At 43.0% G+C, this 12,221-nt stretch overlaps 1 protein-coding gene across 5 annotated transcripts in view; it reads right to left on the bottom strand.

The window, feature by feature from the left end:
- Positions 1–11,942, bottom strand: part of ENOX1 (ecto-NOX disulfide-thiol exchanger 1) — a 361,423-nt gene extending 349,481 nt beyond the window's left edge. For 4 of the 5 annotated variants that reach the window (XM_027888872.1, XM_027888868.1, XM_027888873.1 and 1 more), the window contains exon 1: positions 11,920–11,942. The gene's annotated coding sequence lies outside the window, so the exon portion shown is untranslated. The remainder of the gene's footprint in view (positions 1–11,919) is intronic. The other variant, XM_027888869.1, reaches the window with a different exon arrangement.
- Positions 11,943–12,221: the final 279 nt, after the last annotated feature.

Below are 12,221 nucleotides of genomic sequence, written 5' to 3'. Positions count from 1 at the left end.
CTCTTTCCTTTTCCCCAGAGACTTTATGCAGTTACATAACCTCCCTTAATATTTTCCAAGAAACTGAAAAAGAAATTTCCAGCCTTTCTCTTTCACTTAAAAAAATGTTAATAGTTTCTTTCCTAGGTTGAATTTACAGCTGCCTTCTCTTCTGCAAACAATATAAACTGCGCATTATGTATGTTCTATAAAATGTTAAGACAGTGAAACAAATTCATCATGAAAAATAAAAATGCAAAACTCAACCAATGACATATGCACCATACCTGCTTTCATATGTTTTTCTGTAACGGTATTAAGCTTACAGAATTGGCAAGAAACTGGATAGCTAAGGAGATTGGCAACGGCACATTGAGACTTCTAGCTCAAGTTTAGCCCAGCTTCCTCTAGGAACTGAAATCGCATGTTCTCTCACAGGCTATCGATGAAATAAAATGGTATTGGCTATCTGGTTCATACGAAATGGGAGATTACAATGCAGAAAAAGGTTTATCAGAATAAATGGTATTTCCTGTAACTCTAAAGATATTAACAAAAATCTTGAACAAAAAAAATGGCCAAGGGTGCCCTCATTTGCTAATTAACCAGAGAGGTGCTTATGTTAGGCAAGCTAATGGAAGGTAATATATAGAAGATTCTAAATCAAGTGTACTTTCCAGAACCTTTAAATCTTCAGCTTTCTCGTGGAACAGCCTGCCACCAATACCTCCATTTATGCTCTGCTTGAAGACAGTAGAAGCCAGATAGGGGTGTGCATAGGTGGCATGAGGATGCATGAATAGACCATCCATTTATGTCTGGTAAAACAAAGCAGAGTGCTTGTTCACATCCAGGTGCCCATCATCCTTATCTGCCAGCAGAGGATCGTAAACACACATCTGTGTGATGCATCTGTAACCATACTACCCTGGGTTGTGATCTCAGCAGATTTCACTGTTAAGCAAGGGTCCTACCTCCAAGAAAAACTCTAAGTGGATCACATACTCAGTAAATGCAACTCTTTCTCCAACATCTGTTAAAAGTCATCAGAAGAAATTAATCCATGGATCTCTGCCACCAAAATACCTCTACAACAGCAGAATGACAGGGAACTGCTTCACTTGGTAGAAAATAGCAAGCTCTTATTCTGTATACAGAGCAGCCACTAAATTAGAATATAACACAATTTCACAGGATGTCAGACCAGCAAAATATTAGGAAGCAATCTACTGCTTTCAGATGAAACAAACTTATTTGTCATTGCTGAAATACTTCTTATAAGGGCACAAGAACCAGTGCTCCTTCTAAGAGCATCCTCTCATTCTGGTTATTGCATTCCACCTCTCTAAATTCACCCCATGCCTTTATCAGCTCCTTCTATTTCATTTCTTCTTTGCTTCCCTGACAAAACGCTTCCTAACAGGAATGGAAAAATCTAAACAGAACTGTTAAAAATACTATTTAATCCTCACTGTATTCTACCGCAGGCAGAGCTATTATGTCCTGAAGGATTTTTACACTGCATGTAGGGCACAGACCTCTCTAAAATCTACATAGAGACAACCTGTCATACCAGAATAGTTGTATATTATCCACTTAGGACATGGAGGAACTGTTCCTCATCAAGTATTGCTGAGATCTAGTATACCAAACCCCACATCCCGAATATAACACTATGTTAAAAGTACCTGTATAAAACCACTTTCAAGGCTCATTTAACTTAACTCTAAAACTAAAGATCTATTAACAGAAACAAGTTGTAATTAAGATTAGTGTTGACCTAGCTTCTCTCTGCAAAGTGAAGATAATAATCTTACATTTACACAGTACCTTTCTGTCTGAAGTATCCCATCCAAGAAGCCTGATCTTAGACACACTTATACAGAAGAGTATAACATACACAACTAATCCTAAGTAAACCAATCTACACAATTTGATTACCAGCATGTACCAAGCTTCATCCACTCAATTGTACGGGTTCTTTTTATCTAACTTATCCCTCCAGCAGCAAACTATTCACCCTTTAAAAAACTGTTCTTCTAGCATAAGCATGCATTGGTAGTCAATATCAGTCTTAATCCTTATGTTTTGCCTAAAAAAATCCCCAAACTTCCTGCAGCTTCATTCAACCTTTTTTCAGACCTCCATCACCAACACTATCCACCAGCCTGTAGACAAGCGCTAACAACACTGAACCTGGCTTACCTCTCAGAGGATTTGTTTTTAAGCAGTCACCTGGGGTGTATTGGGAGTATAGTGGTTTTTAATAGAGAGACCAACGTTTTCCATGTTATATTGCACACAGAAGACATAAATCTGGCTTCCACTACTTCAGAACACCCCTTTCTTGCACCATCGAGTACTTAAACCAAAGGTCAGTCTCACTAATCAAGCTCTACCCCAGATCAGCTTTCTCCTGTATGGTGGGAACTCCTGCAGGATTACGATTTTAATCACTAACATGGAAAGAAGGGTTATTCCAAATCACTTGTTTTTACCTTAACAGTTGCCAAACTAGGCCTTGTTTAAACAGTTGGCTGTCAGGTATCCACAAAGCACAGCAGAGGGAAATCCACCTCCTCCTCTGCAATTGGCATGGCTGTTGGAAAACATTCCCTGATGATATCAGTCTGCACAACAATTTATTTTTTTTTCTGAATACTTGCTTCAAGTAAAATGAATTGCAATAAATCAATGTAATAACATCATTCCAGGAAAAGGTTCCTCAAGAAAACTGCCATTACACCTTGAACCTGCATCTTCTCTGGCTAAGTGTTCTCCCAGTGTACATGGATGACGAAAACATTTAAAGCAGTGTACCCTTGGAAAGATTACCTTTAAGTCTCTCCCCCTTTCTCAGTCTCCTCCAGAAAACACACTACTGATGGCAGTAATCATCAGGACTTATGCTGCACACTGACTAGCCAGATCACAGGAGACAGCTGTTACAAGATCAGAGCACCGTGATGGGGGGACAGAACGGAAGTACCTGCTATCCATCATTGCTACCTGATGGCAGTAAGTGTCTTTAGATGATAAAACAAAATGCTGCAGAAACAAAAAACTGTCACCTCTGTGCCCTGTACACCACCTGGGTTGCTCATTGTTTTTAAAAGGGAAAACAAAAAAATTAATAAACTGTAGCTGTTTACTAAAAAAATCTATTGTAACTAATTCTTGCACATCCACCATCCCAGCACTGACTCATCCTGAGTCCATATGATGACCCTGTTCCGAGTCATGCATTTATAAAAGCTTTTGTAAAACCCAACTGTCTCAGGACTGGGAACCAAACTGAGGGTGGTTGGCCTAGCTTCACTTGTAACCTTCAGCTGAAACTAGAACAAAACAGAAATGTGAAAAAGGGCTGTTAGATCTTGTACTCCATCTCCTTGAAAGAACAGAATTGCCTTCTCTGGAACATCTACTGGCAATCTTCCTACTCTTATTTGAAAAATCTGAAGAGGCATGGGGGGCTTGCTCTACACATGGACTAATACAGGCTACAAAACATTTTTCTATTACTGTGTTTTGGCCCAGAATTCATCTTAAACTTTTATTTCTGCAGTTTCTCCTTTTAGTCCCAGGTATTCTCACCCAAAATGCATGAAAAAAAATCTGACTGCTTGGACTAAAACACATTTCAAAAACAGAGATGTAGTTAACCTATCTCCCCATGTTCAGTGCCAGACCAGAAATATATCTTTTTCTGTGTATTTCCCCTCAAGCTAGTTCCTCCATACTCCCAAGTATTTTATTGCTCTTCTCTGAGCTTCACTCAAATCATCAATACCTTCTTGTTAATGTGATACTCAGAATTTTCATGTGTTCAAGGCAGATTTTCATAAAAAAGGAGTCCCACCTCTTTGTTCACACATATGGTACCTTTTTCTTGACAGCTCAAGCACAACTCATGCTGTTCTGTAATCAAGTCACACTCCAGACTCACATATTAATTTTTAATCCCTTCCACCATCATTATTACCATCAGTAAGTTCCTGATTTGATACCCCCCGCCCCCTGATCTTGCCTTTTGCTCGTATTTGTTTCCTTCACTCTACTATCCTGTACAAATTCTTTTGAAGTTCTGTTTAGTCCAAAGCAAAGACATTAGTTTCAAAGGTTATAGGTTTTGCTCAAGGCCCCTATTCAACAAAGCATTTAATTACATGCCTAACTTTCACCACTTGCTTAAATCCAGTTGATCTCAGCAAGCAGAGATGAGCTTAAGCATACATTTTTTAAAAAAAAGTTGGGTGTGCAAGCCAGTGCTCTGCTGAGCCAAATCCTCAGTTTCTGTAATCACTTGGATGGTTTATTTTCCCTATTTGGCAAGAATTGGCAGCTCAATGTTTTAAGGTTACAGGATTTTAAAAATGAAGCTTCAAGAGAGTCCACAACTGTCATCATGCTTTGTTTCTTTCTTAAAATAAAAAGAAATAAATACCTAAGTAAATATGCCCCAGTGCAGTAATCATTAAACTTATAGGATTAAAATATGCAGTAAGTAACTCTATATTTTCATTTCTGCAGTACTCTCTTAAAAAAAAAAAAATCCCTGTGAAAAATTTCAAAAAGTACATGTATCTCAGCAAGATTTGCAGCACATTCCCAGTAGGTCATTAGCCACAACCATCATTGTATAGTTAAATGGAGACAACAAAAGTGTCCATTTCTTAACTGTTATCTACCAAATGCCTTTAAAGGGAATGGACATAACTCACTGTTCCACAAAAGATGATCTGTAGTGGGGAGAAGGGAGAAGAAGGTACTAGTATTTGGTTTCGGTCATGGGTTGACTATTTCCATCAGTGGCCAACCCATATTACAGCAGATGTAAATTTTGCATTCATCACCAGCAGCAAATGCAGTTGGCATAACAGGAGTTTCATGGAGTATTTAAAATCACTTCCAAATGTCTTCCATTGTTTACACAGAGAATACTTCATGACCTTTCTCTCCCCCTTGTTTTTTTCTTTGTACTTTTTGTTTTCTTTGCCTTCTCTCATTCTGCTGCCTGGTAAACACAGGCAGAGGCTAAGTGGGGACTGCAATTAGGCTGCCATATCAAGCTTCATCTGTAGACTACCTAATTGTAAGACTCAAGGTTTGGGAGGGGTGCCATCTGAGAAAGAAACAGAGAAGAGAAATTGGAAAATAACTACTTCCTCTCAATCCATAAAGCCTTCCAAAAGTCAATTAACATGTTCTAAACTAAACCATCCACATATGCTATGGCACTAAAATGCATCATTTCAAACACAGACAAGAAAGTAGCTCCTTGTAGATATTTATCAGAATTATAATATTCTCTGACCGTTCCACTTCCACCTTTTTTATTGAAGTGGTATCTGTTGTAACCCTTTCGTACCTCAGTACTTGTGATGAACCAGAAAAATACCTATAGGCAATATAAATAAATAGTCTGTGACAGTATATGGTATCTCTTAAATAATGCTATGAACCCCTAAGTCACTCGGAGAACACAACTCTCATGACTAGCAAAAATGCTGTTGTTTAATAATGCATACATGATTAAGTTCTCTGTCTTCCCCACAGCAAATTTTTCTTGTGATTTTACAGTTTCCCAGACTGCAATAATACCTTCATTTTCACAGACTCACTGGTGCAACCAATAGGAAAACTATCTCTGTTTCAATTTACAGTGTGACATCTGTAAATACCACTGGATAGCAAAACCTTGTAGGTAAAACTCTGTGAACAACTTTTTGCCGTTTTCTTTCGTAAAACCGAGACAAAAGCATAGAAACTTCTCTGCTGCACTGAACATACAGTTACACATCTGCGCCTCCTCACCTCCTTTCCCTACGGCAATCAGCACCTCCAGCAGTTTCGTGAGCACTAACACCTGCACCCATCCCGGGTCAGATCTCACTTGCACTAATGGATTTTTTCAGATAGATGGCAGTGCACAAAGTGCATCCCAGATTGGTCCAGGGTCGAGATGCGATTTCAATGCTCAGACACTGAATAAGGGAAGCACTGCATTATCAAAAGCACTTTAGAAAGATCATGGCTTAGGACCCAATCCTGCTGCACGGTGATAGCACTGGCTCTTTGGACGGGCTGAACCGGGTGCCAAGAATGGCAAAGCAGCACTAAGGATTTTACTTTCCATTCCTGGGAGCCACAAAGGATTTTTCTTTCAATATATTCTAATAAACATAGTTCTAAAACACAAAGCTAAAGGATGACTAACAAAACAAAATCCATAAAGATAGTGCATGTTGGACACAGGAAAGGATATATCTGATTTTCAAGGGTCTGTAATAGCACAGATTTAGAAACAGTCCTGCAATAAGAACAGGCTACTCCAAATCACTTACACTGGCAAAAATTTTACAGTTACTACTCAATTTTGTGTCCTCTTTATTTTAAGAGACACTGTTATTAAGAGAGAGGAGCAAAATTTTAACCATTTAGCCAAATTTACCCCAGGAAATCTCTTTCGCACAAAAGGAAAAATATTAACAAAGCAGCTGAAACAAACAGGAGTGAATCTCCCTGCACAATTAATACTTTGGTACCTACTACTTGGGGATTTCGATACTAGCTATCATGATGTGGAAGCATCCACCATCGTTTTGTTTTCTGTTTGCAGTAGGAGGTTGCTAGGAAACAAAATACTATTGTCTGATTTCATGATCTATTGCCTGGTTTGCCTGGCAATAAAGTCTTCGAAATCTATTATCAGATTATTTTGTATTTTACAGTAATATTAAGACTAACATTAAAACACATGCACGCAGAGACAAACAGTAAAAAAATGCCTCAGAATTCAGGGGCAAGTATGTATATTCCAGGCTGAGGAAGACAAACTATCCTGAAGAAAAATGAACTCAAACAGTATGGTGCTATTTATGTATGCACACACTCACACGAGTATCAGCTTTCCTCAACTGTATCTATAGTTTTGCTGACTTGTCAAAGATGCTCTCACTTCTGAGGATACAAAACGTTCTCTTACTACTCGAGAGCTACTGTACACTGCAAGTTCTGTAAATACCACATGCTGCAGAATGCCTGATGCAGGCGAGCACGCATGCCACAATGATTTTTGTTCTTGGAATTCAGCTCTGGGTTGTTTCAGTGACTTAATTTCTTTATGCAATTTTTTTTTTTTTTTAATATTTGGACAGATAAAAGATTCAGAGAAAATTCCCAACTCTCCCCTTCATGCTTCCCTCTTCAGCTATAACATAAATAAATAAATAATAATACAGATAGATAAATAAATACAAGCACCAGGAGAAGAGATCCAAAATTGAAAGCCACAATAGCAAATTTCACGTACTTTTGACAGTGGTAAGTCTTTGCAAAGCGAGAGATTGCAAGATGACGTGTGCCAGAAAAACGTGGGTGCCTATTAGGCATTGCCACCAATGTGACAGGAGACCTCAACTGCAAAAACCAATCATACTTAAAAGCTGAGAGACAGATGAAGAGAGTTCATCACAAAGTCATAGAGAAAAAGGTTTTAAATACAAACTGCAGTAGTTATTACTCTTTTATGTATATCTATAATTTCACACCATGCACAACATTCACTATTTCAAAGTCCTTTCAACTTATTTATTAATGTCTATGCATTTTATCACTCCATTTTAAATTTGAGAAAAAAATGAACGAGTTACATTGCAAAAAAACCACAACATCAAAGCTTTTGACACGTTACAACAGAACTTCCAGTGATAAGAAAAAAAAAAAAAAAGAAGTAATAACACACAACATAGAATATACACAGTTATTGGGAAGGACCTTAGAGTATCATGTCTCTCCTGCCCAGAGATGAATTTATTCAGCCTCTAATCTTCCTATCAGGAACTAGGAGCGCCCACCTAACCACATTTAGAATTAAAGAACAAAAGAGTAAAATGCAAGAGAGCTTCTTCTACCCCAAACAACGGCAAGCTACTTGGAGCGATTAGATCAAAGCAGCGAGAGATGGGCACGACCCATCAACCAATCCCTCTCCTCGCCAGGGTCGGATACGGCTGTTCCCCAGCTAGTAACCCGCTACAGTAACGCTGCTAGTTACAAAACGGTGCCGAGGTCTCGGTGACACCGGGATCCTGTCACCTACAGCTTCATTGAAACCTGTTTTAAAGCACGCACTCAAGGAACGGGAAGACAGAGGAGAGCGATGGGACAGTCTCTTCCCGAGCTGCTACCGAAAACTGTTCTGCCAACTGCAGGGGGGCTGCCGGGGACCTCGCAGCCGCAGCCACCCAGCTCTCGGGCGCGGGCAGAGCGTGAGGGACCCCGGGTCCGGCCCCGGCTGCCCTGGGTGCGCTGCCTGCCCGCCCGCCCACGCGTGTGCGCCGGGAGAGGCACACACATCGCGGGAACCCCGATCTCCCCGCGCCGCAGCAGCAACTGCAATTAAAGAGGGGGGGAAAAAATGAAGAAAAAAAAAAAAAGACGAAAATAAAAATAAAAAAATAAATAAATAAATAGCCCTCTAGCGGGAATGGGGAAATAAAAGCCCGGTCTAAACAGGCGGACCCCAAACAACAACAAACACCGGGCGCCCAGGAGAGCAAACTTTCTGACTCACCGGGGAGAACCAGTGCCCGGGGGGCGCCGGGCAGCGGCAGGGGCGGCGCGCAGCCCCGGGCTCCGGGGCAGCTCAGCTGGAGCAGGAGCCGGAGCCGGGCGAGGCAAGCGCCACCGCCGGGGCTGGGGCAGCGCGTGTCGCCCCTCTCCTGCCTCCCTTCCCTCCCTCCCTCCCTCCCACCCCGTCCCTCCGCAGCGCCGGGAGCCGCCCGGGGTGTGCTGCCACCGCGGGACCGCCGTACCTACCGGCTGCCGGTGCGCGGCCGCGGAGCAGCGGAGCCGCCGCCGCCGCCGCCCCCCTTCGGCGGCTGCCGGGCCCGGCGGCGCTGCAGCAGGCGGAGGACGCCCCGCGGCGGCGGGGAGAGCGGGGCCGGGGTGCGGAGAGGCGGCGGCCGCCGAGGCACAGGCAGCGCGGTGCCTCTGCCCGTCCGTGTGTGTGAGCGTGTGTGTGTGTGTGTGTGTGTGCGCGCGCTGGGGAGGGATGCTGCAAGGGACCGAGGGAAAATTCTCCCCTCCTAGCAAAGCCGCCGACAAATGGCAAGGCAGGTGTGCATGGGAGGCAAGGCTCCCGGAGGAGGAGAAGGAGGAGGAAAGGGGAGAGGGGCGGTGAGAAGGGCGGGGAGCGCACAGCCGTCACGGCGTCCCGGGGACAGCGGCCCCGCCGAGGAGGTGCCGGGCGCGGCCCCTGGGGCGGGCGCTGGGGCCGCACGAAGCCGGGAGAAGCCCCACCGGCATTCGCGGAGATCGCGGCCCGCTCCGCCGGCGGGGCGGGAAACTGGCCGTGGGTGGGCATCGGGGAGCGGGCCCGGCGGAGGGAGGGGTACGAGCAGGGGGTGCTTCAGGCACCCCGAGCAGAGCATCTTGCCGCAAGTTTTCCCCGAGGCCTCACGCCTCAAACGTCCCTGGCCGCTACCCTGTGCAGCTTGTGCAGCTGCACCCCATCCGACGGGATCGATGCTTCATTTGGGAATCCTCTCACCTGCGGAATAGCTGCATGTGTTACCTGCAGAGGATCCGATCTCCCAGTTAACTGTGGCTTCAAACCAGCACCATTCAGGGTACACTCTTAGCTGTAGGGTCTGGTGTTTTGCTTATTCATTTCCCGGGCAGGAGACAACCCTCAAGTGTGAGAAGAGCACCCTGACCTTACCTTTCATCCACGAAGCCGTGGGGCAAGTGGCCAAGGACAGGTCTTCCCAGGACAAGGCGCTGCGCCCAGGGGTGCTAGCAGCAACAAGTGTTTCCCCAGAGCCAAGCGGGGCTCCCAGAGAGGCCGCCAAACTCCTCACATGAGCAGAGAGTTAAGGAAGGCTTTTGCAGCTGCATCTCCACTCCCACAGAAGGTGCTAGCTAATCTGAACTCTTCCTGTTATTTGAACGGGAAAAACCTGCTCCTTTCTTGGCCTGAATTACCATGCAGGGCTGCTGTAAGCAGTCCCTTTCCTCTGTAGAGATGGCTGTGATTTAGTGCCAGAGAAAGCCTTTGTATGCCCATTTGTAATGCGTTTCAGCATACTTCTAGGTGACGATTAGTTGGTAAGTGAAAAGTGGCTGTGGCTGAAAGGTGGAAACTAACATCAGGTATTAAATATTGCACACGGCAGCTATGATTTCTAGTGGTAGGAAGAAAATCTGATAGAAAAATCTCCTGCCTCTTATTTTCCACAGCACTTCTTTCACCAAAGCAGTTCGGAATTATATCCACAGGTATTGGGCTAATTATGTATGCTTACCAGCCCATCAGCTTGAGTCTACTAGCAAGCACACTTACGAAACAGAAGCAATTTCCACACCACTGGGTTCATCTGATTTAAACAATACTGGCTTTTGTTGCCTCTGTGTGTAGTTTTTTTCCCTTGGCTGGCAGGGTTAGTGTCACAGCTTCAGTTTGAGAAGTGACAACAAATAATACTGACACATACTATACCAAGCAACACAAGGACGTGTATGGAGGACGAAACACAGAAATTAATGCATTGATTTAGGTAAGGAGCAGGAGTCACTCTTGGTCCAGCTGTGCGGACATGTATTGTTTATTTCCAAACTGGTTCTTGCTTTGCTTTTTAGTTGCAATACAGTTAGGTGAATAAAGCAGAAGTTGCTGAAAGTATTTCTATTAAATGTAGCCCTGATGGAAGTAAGATGTAATTATAACTTGGACATCCTCTTCTATATTATTTACATTAAAATACATCTTTTCAGTCCTTTAAGGACTGGCCCTAAACCTGTTCATCCTTAAGCAAGCACCTTTTAAAAAGCACACGGAAAACCTGTGGGAAGTTCATGCACAACTTGTATTTCACCTGTAAACTAGCTTGCAAAAACAAGGACTAGTTAAAAAAGACCACACAAACTCCACTGCCTGAATATATTTCTTAAGTATTTTGCCTTTAGCTGCATTAAATTTGCTCCTTCATCTCTTTCTCCTAACACTGAATGCAATTGTACTTAGAAAAACACACAGATAACAACACAACACGGTTTAAATACATTTTTCTTTACTGTTGCGTAAGCCTTGGTATAAACAGAGGTAAAAGAAAATCTTTCTGCCAGTGTTGGTCTTGTTAAATGTAACTGACTGAAGCAGGGAAACACTTGACAAGGTTGTTTCATTATGGCAATTTAGGATTGTCCCCTCCTTCCCTTCCACAGACCTGCCTGGACAAATGCAAGTACACAAACATGAATGTAGAAATCTGCATTTGTTTTTGTGTGATTTTCACTAACACGTTTAGCATTTATTTGCTAATTGTAGGTCAGTACAAGACCCATTTCAGCCAAGACCTCACTTTGTTATGTTCTGAATAGCTCTTGGGAAGTTGCTGGCTTGACCCTGGAGACTTTACAGTCTAATTTTTTAATAACTGAAGGATTATTTTTTTTAATTTAAAAAAGGACTCATTTTAGCTGTCACATAAGCATGCATTATATCCCAAGACTTCAATCGAAGCTGCACAGACATATCTGAGAGCACAATTAGGCCCTCTGGACCTTTTAAAGCTTCAAAAATAGTCATGTGTAATTCCTTCTTCTGTGGATCCTGCAAGCTTTAAGAGAATTTTTGAAGGCTGTAAATTCCTATTTATCCACTAAGAGGCTCACGGGCAATCTTCCCCTAATGGAAATAGAACTGTAAAGCTGAAACATTAATATACAGAATATGATACATTACGCAGGGAGACTCGTCGGAGCCAACAAGAGGGCACAGTGGCCATGCCGCTATGGAGCCAGAGACAAGCAGGTTCACTCCGCTTTCCTGGCTTCCTGCGCACAGATTTCGCTGTCTGATTTATAATAATACTGCACATTTCTCTCCTTAAAAAACAACAACAACAAACAACAATAACAATAAACCCATCTGACCTTTGAATCCCTCATCTGCATTGGCTGGCAGCCGGCACTGTCGAATCAGAAGGCACAGTTTGGTCTAAATACAAGACAGCTATTCTTCAATAACTGCGCTGTTAATATGCAAATCTCAGTCCGCCGCCGACTGTAATCTCCTGCCTCTGATTGGCTTCAGTGATGAAAAAGGTTCAGGTTGTTCGTTAGCAGGGAAAATACGCTCTTCAGGTTCCCCCTTAAGATGAAGTATTAGAAAAACTCAAGAATGTACAGGCTAGAGACAAACAACAACAAAGCAAGACAAAGAGGAGCCAAGCAAA

Source organism: Empidonax traillii, unplaced genomic scaffold (assembly GCF_003031625.1).
Source record: "Empidonax traillii isolate 1590-97213 ecotype Southwest subspecies unplaced genomic scaffold, ASM303162v1 scaffold247:size2371522, whole genome shotgun sequence".
In the NCBI taxonomy this organism is placed as follows: domain Eukaryota; kingdom Metazoa; phylum Chordata; class Aves; order Passeriformes; family Tyrannidae; genus Empidonax; species Empidonax traillii.
Note: the sequence above shows the minus strand (reverse complement) of the source record. Positions and strands in the feature narration are given on the sequence as shown.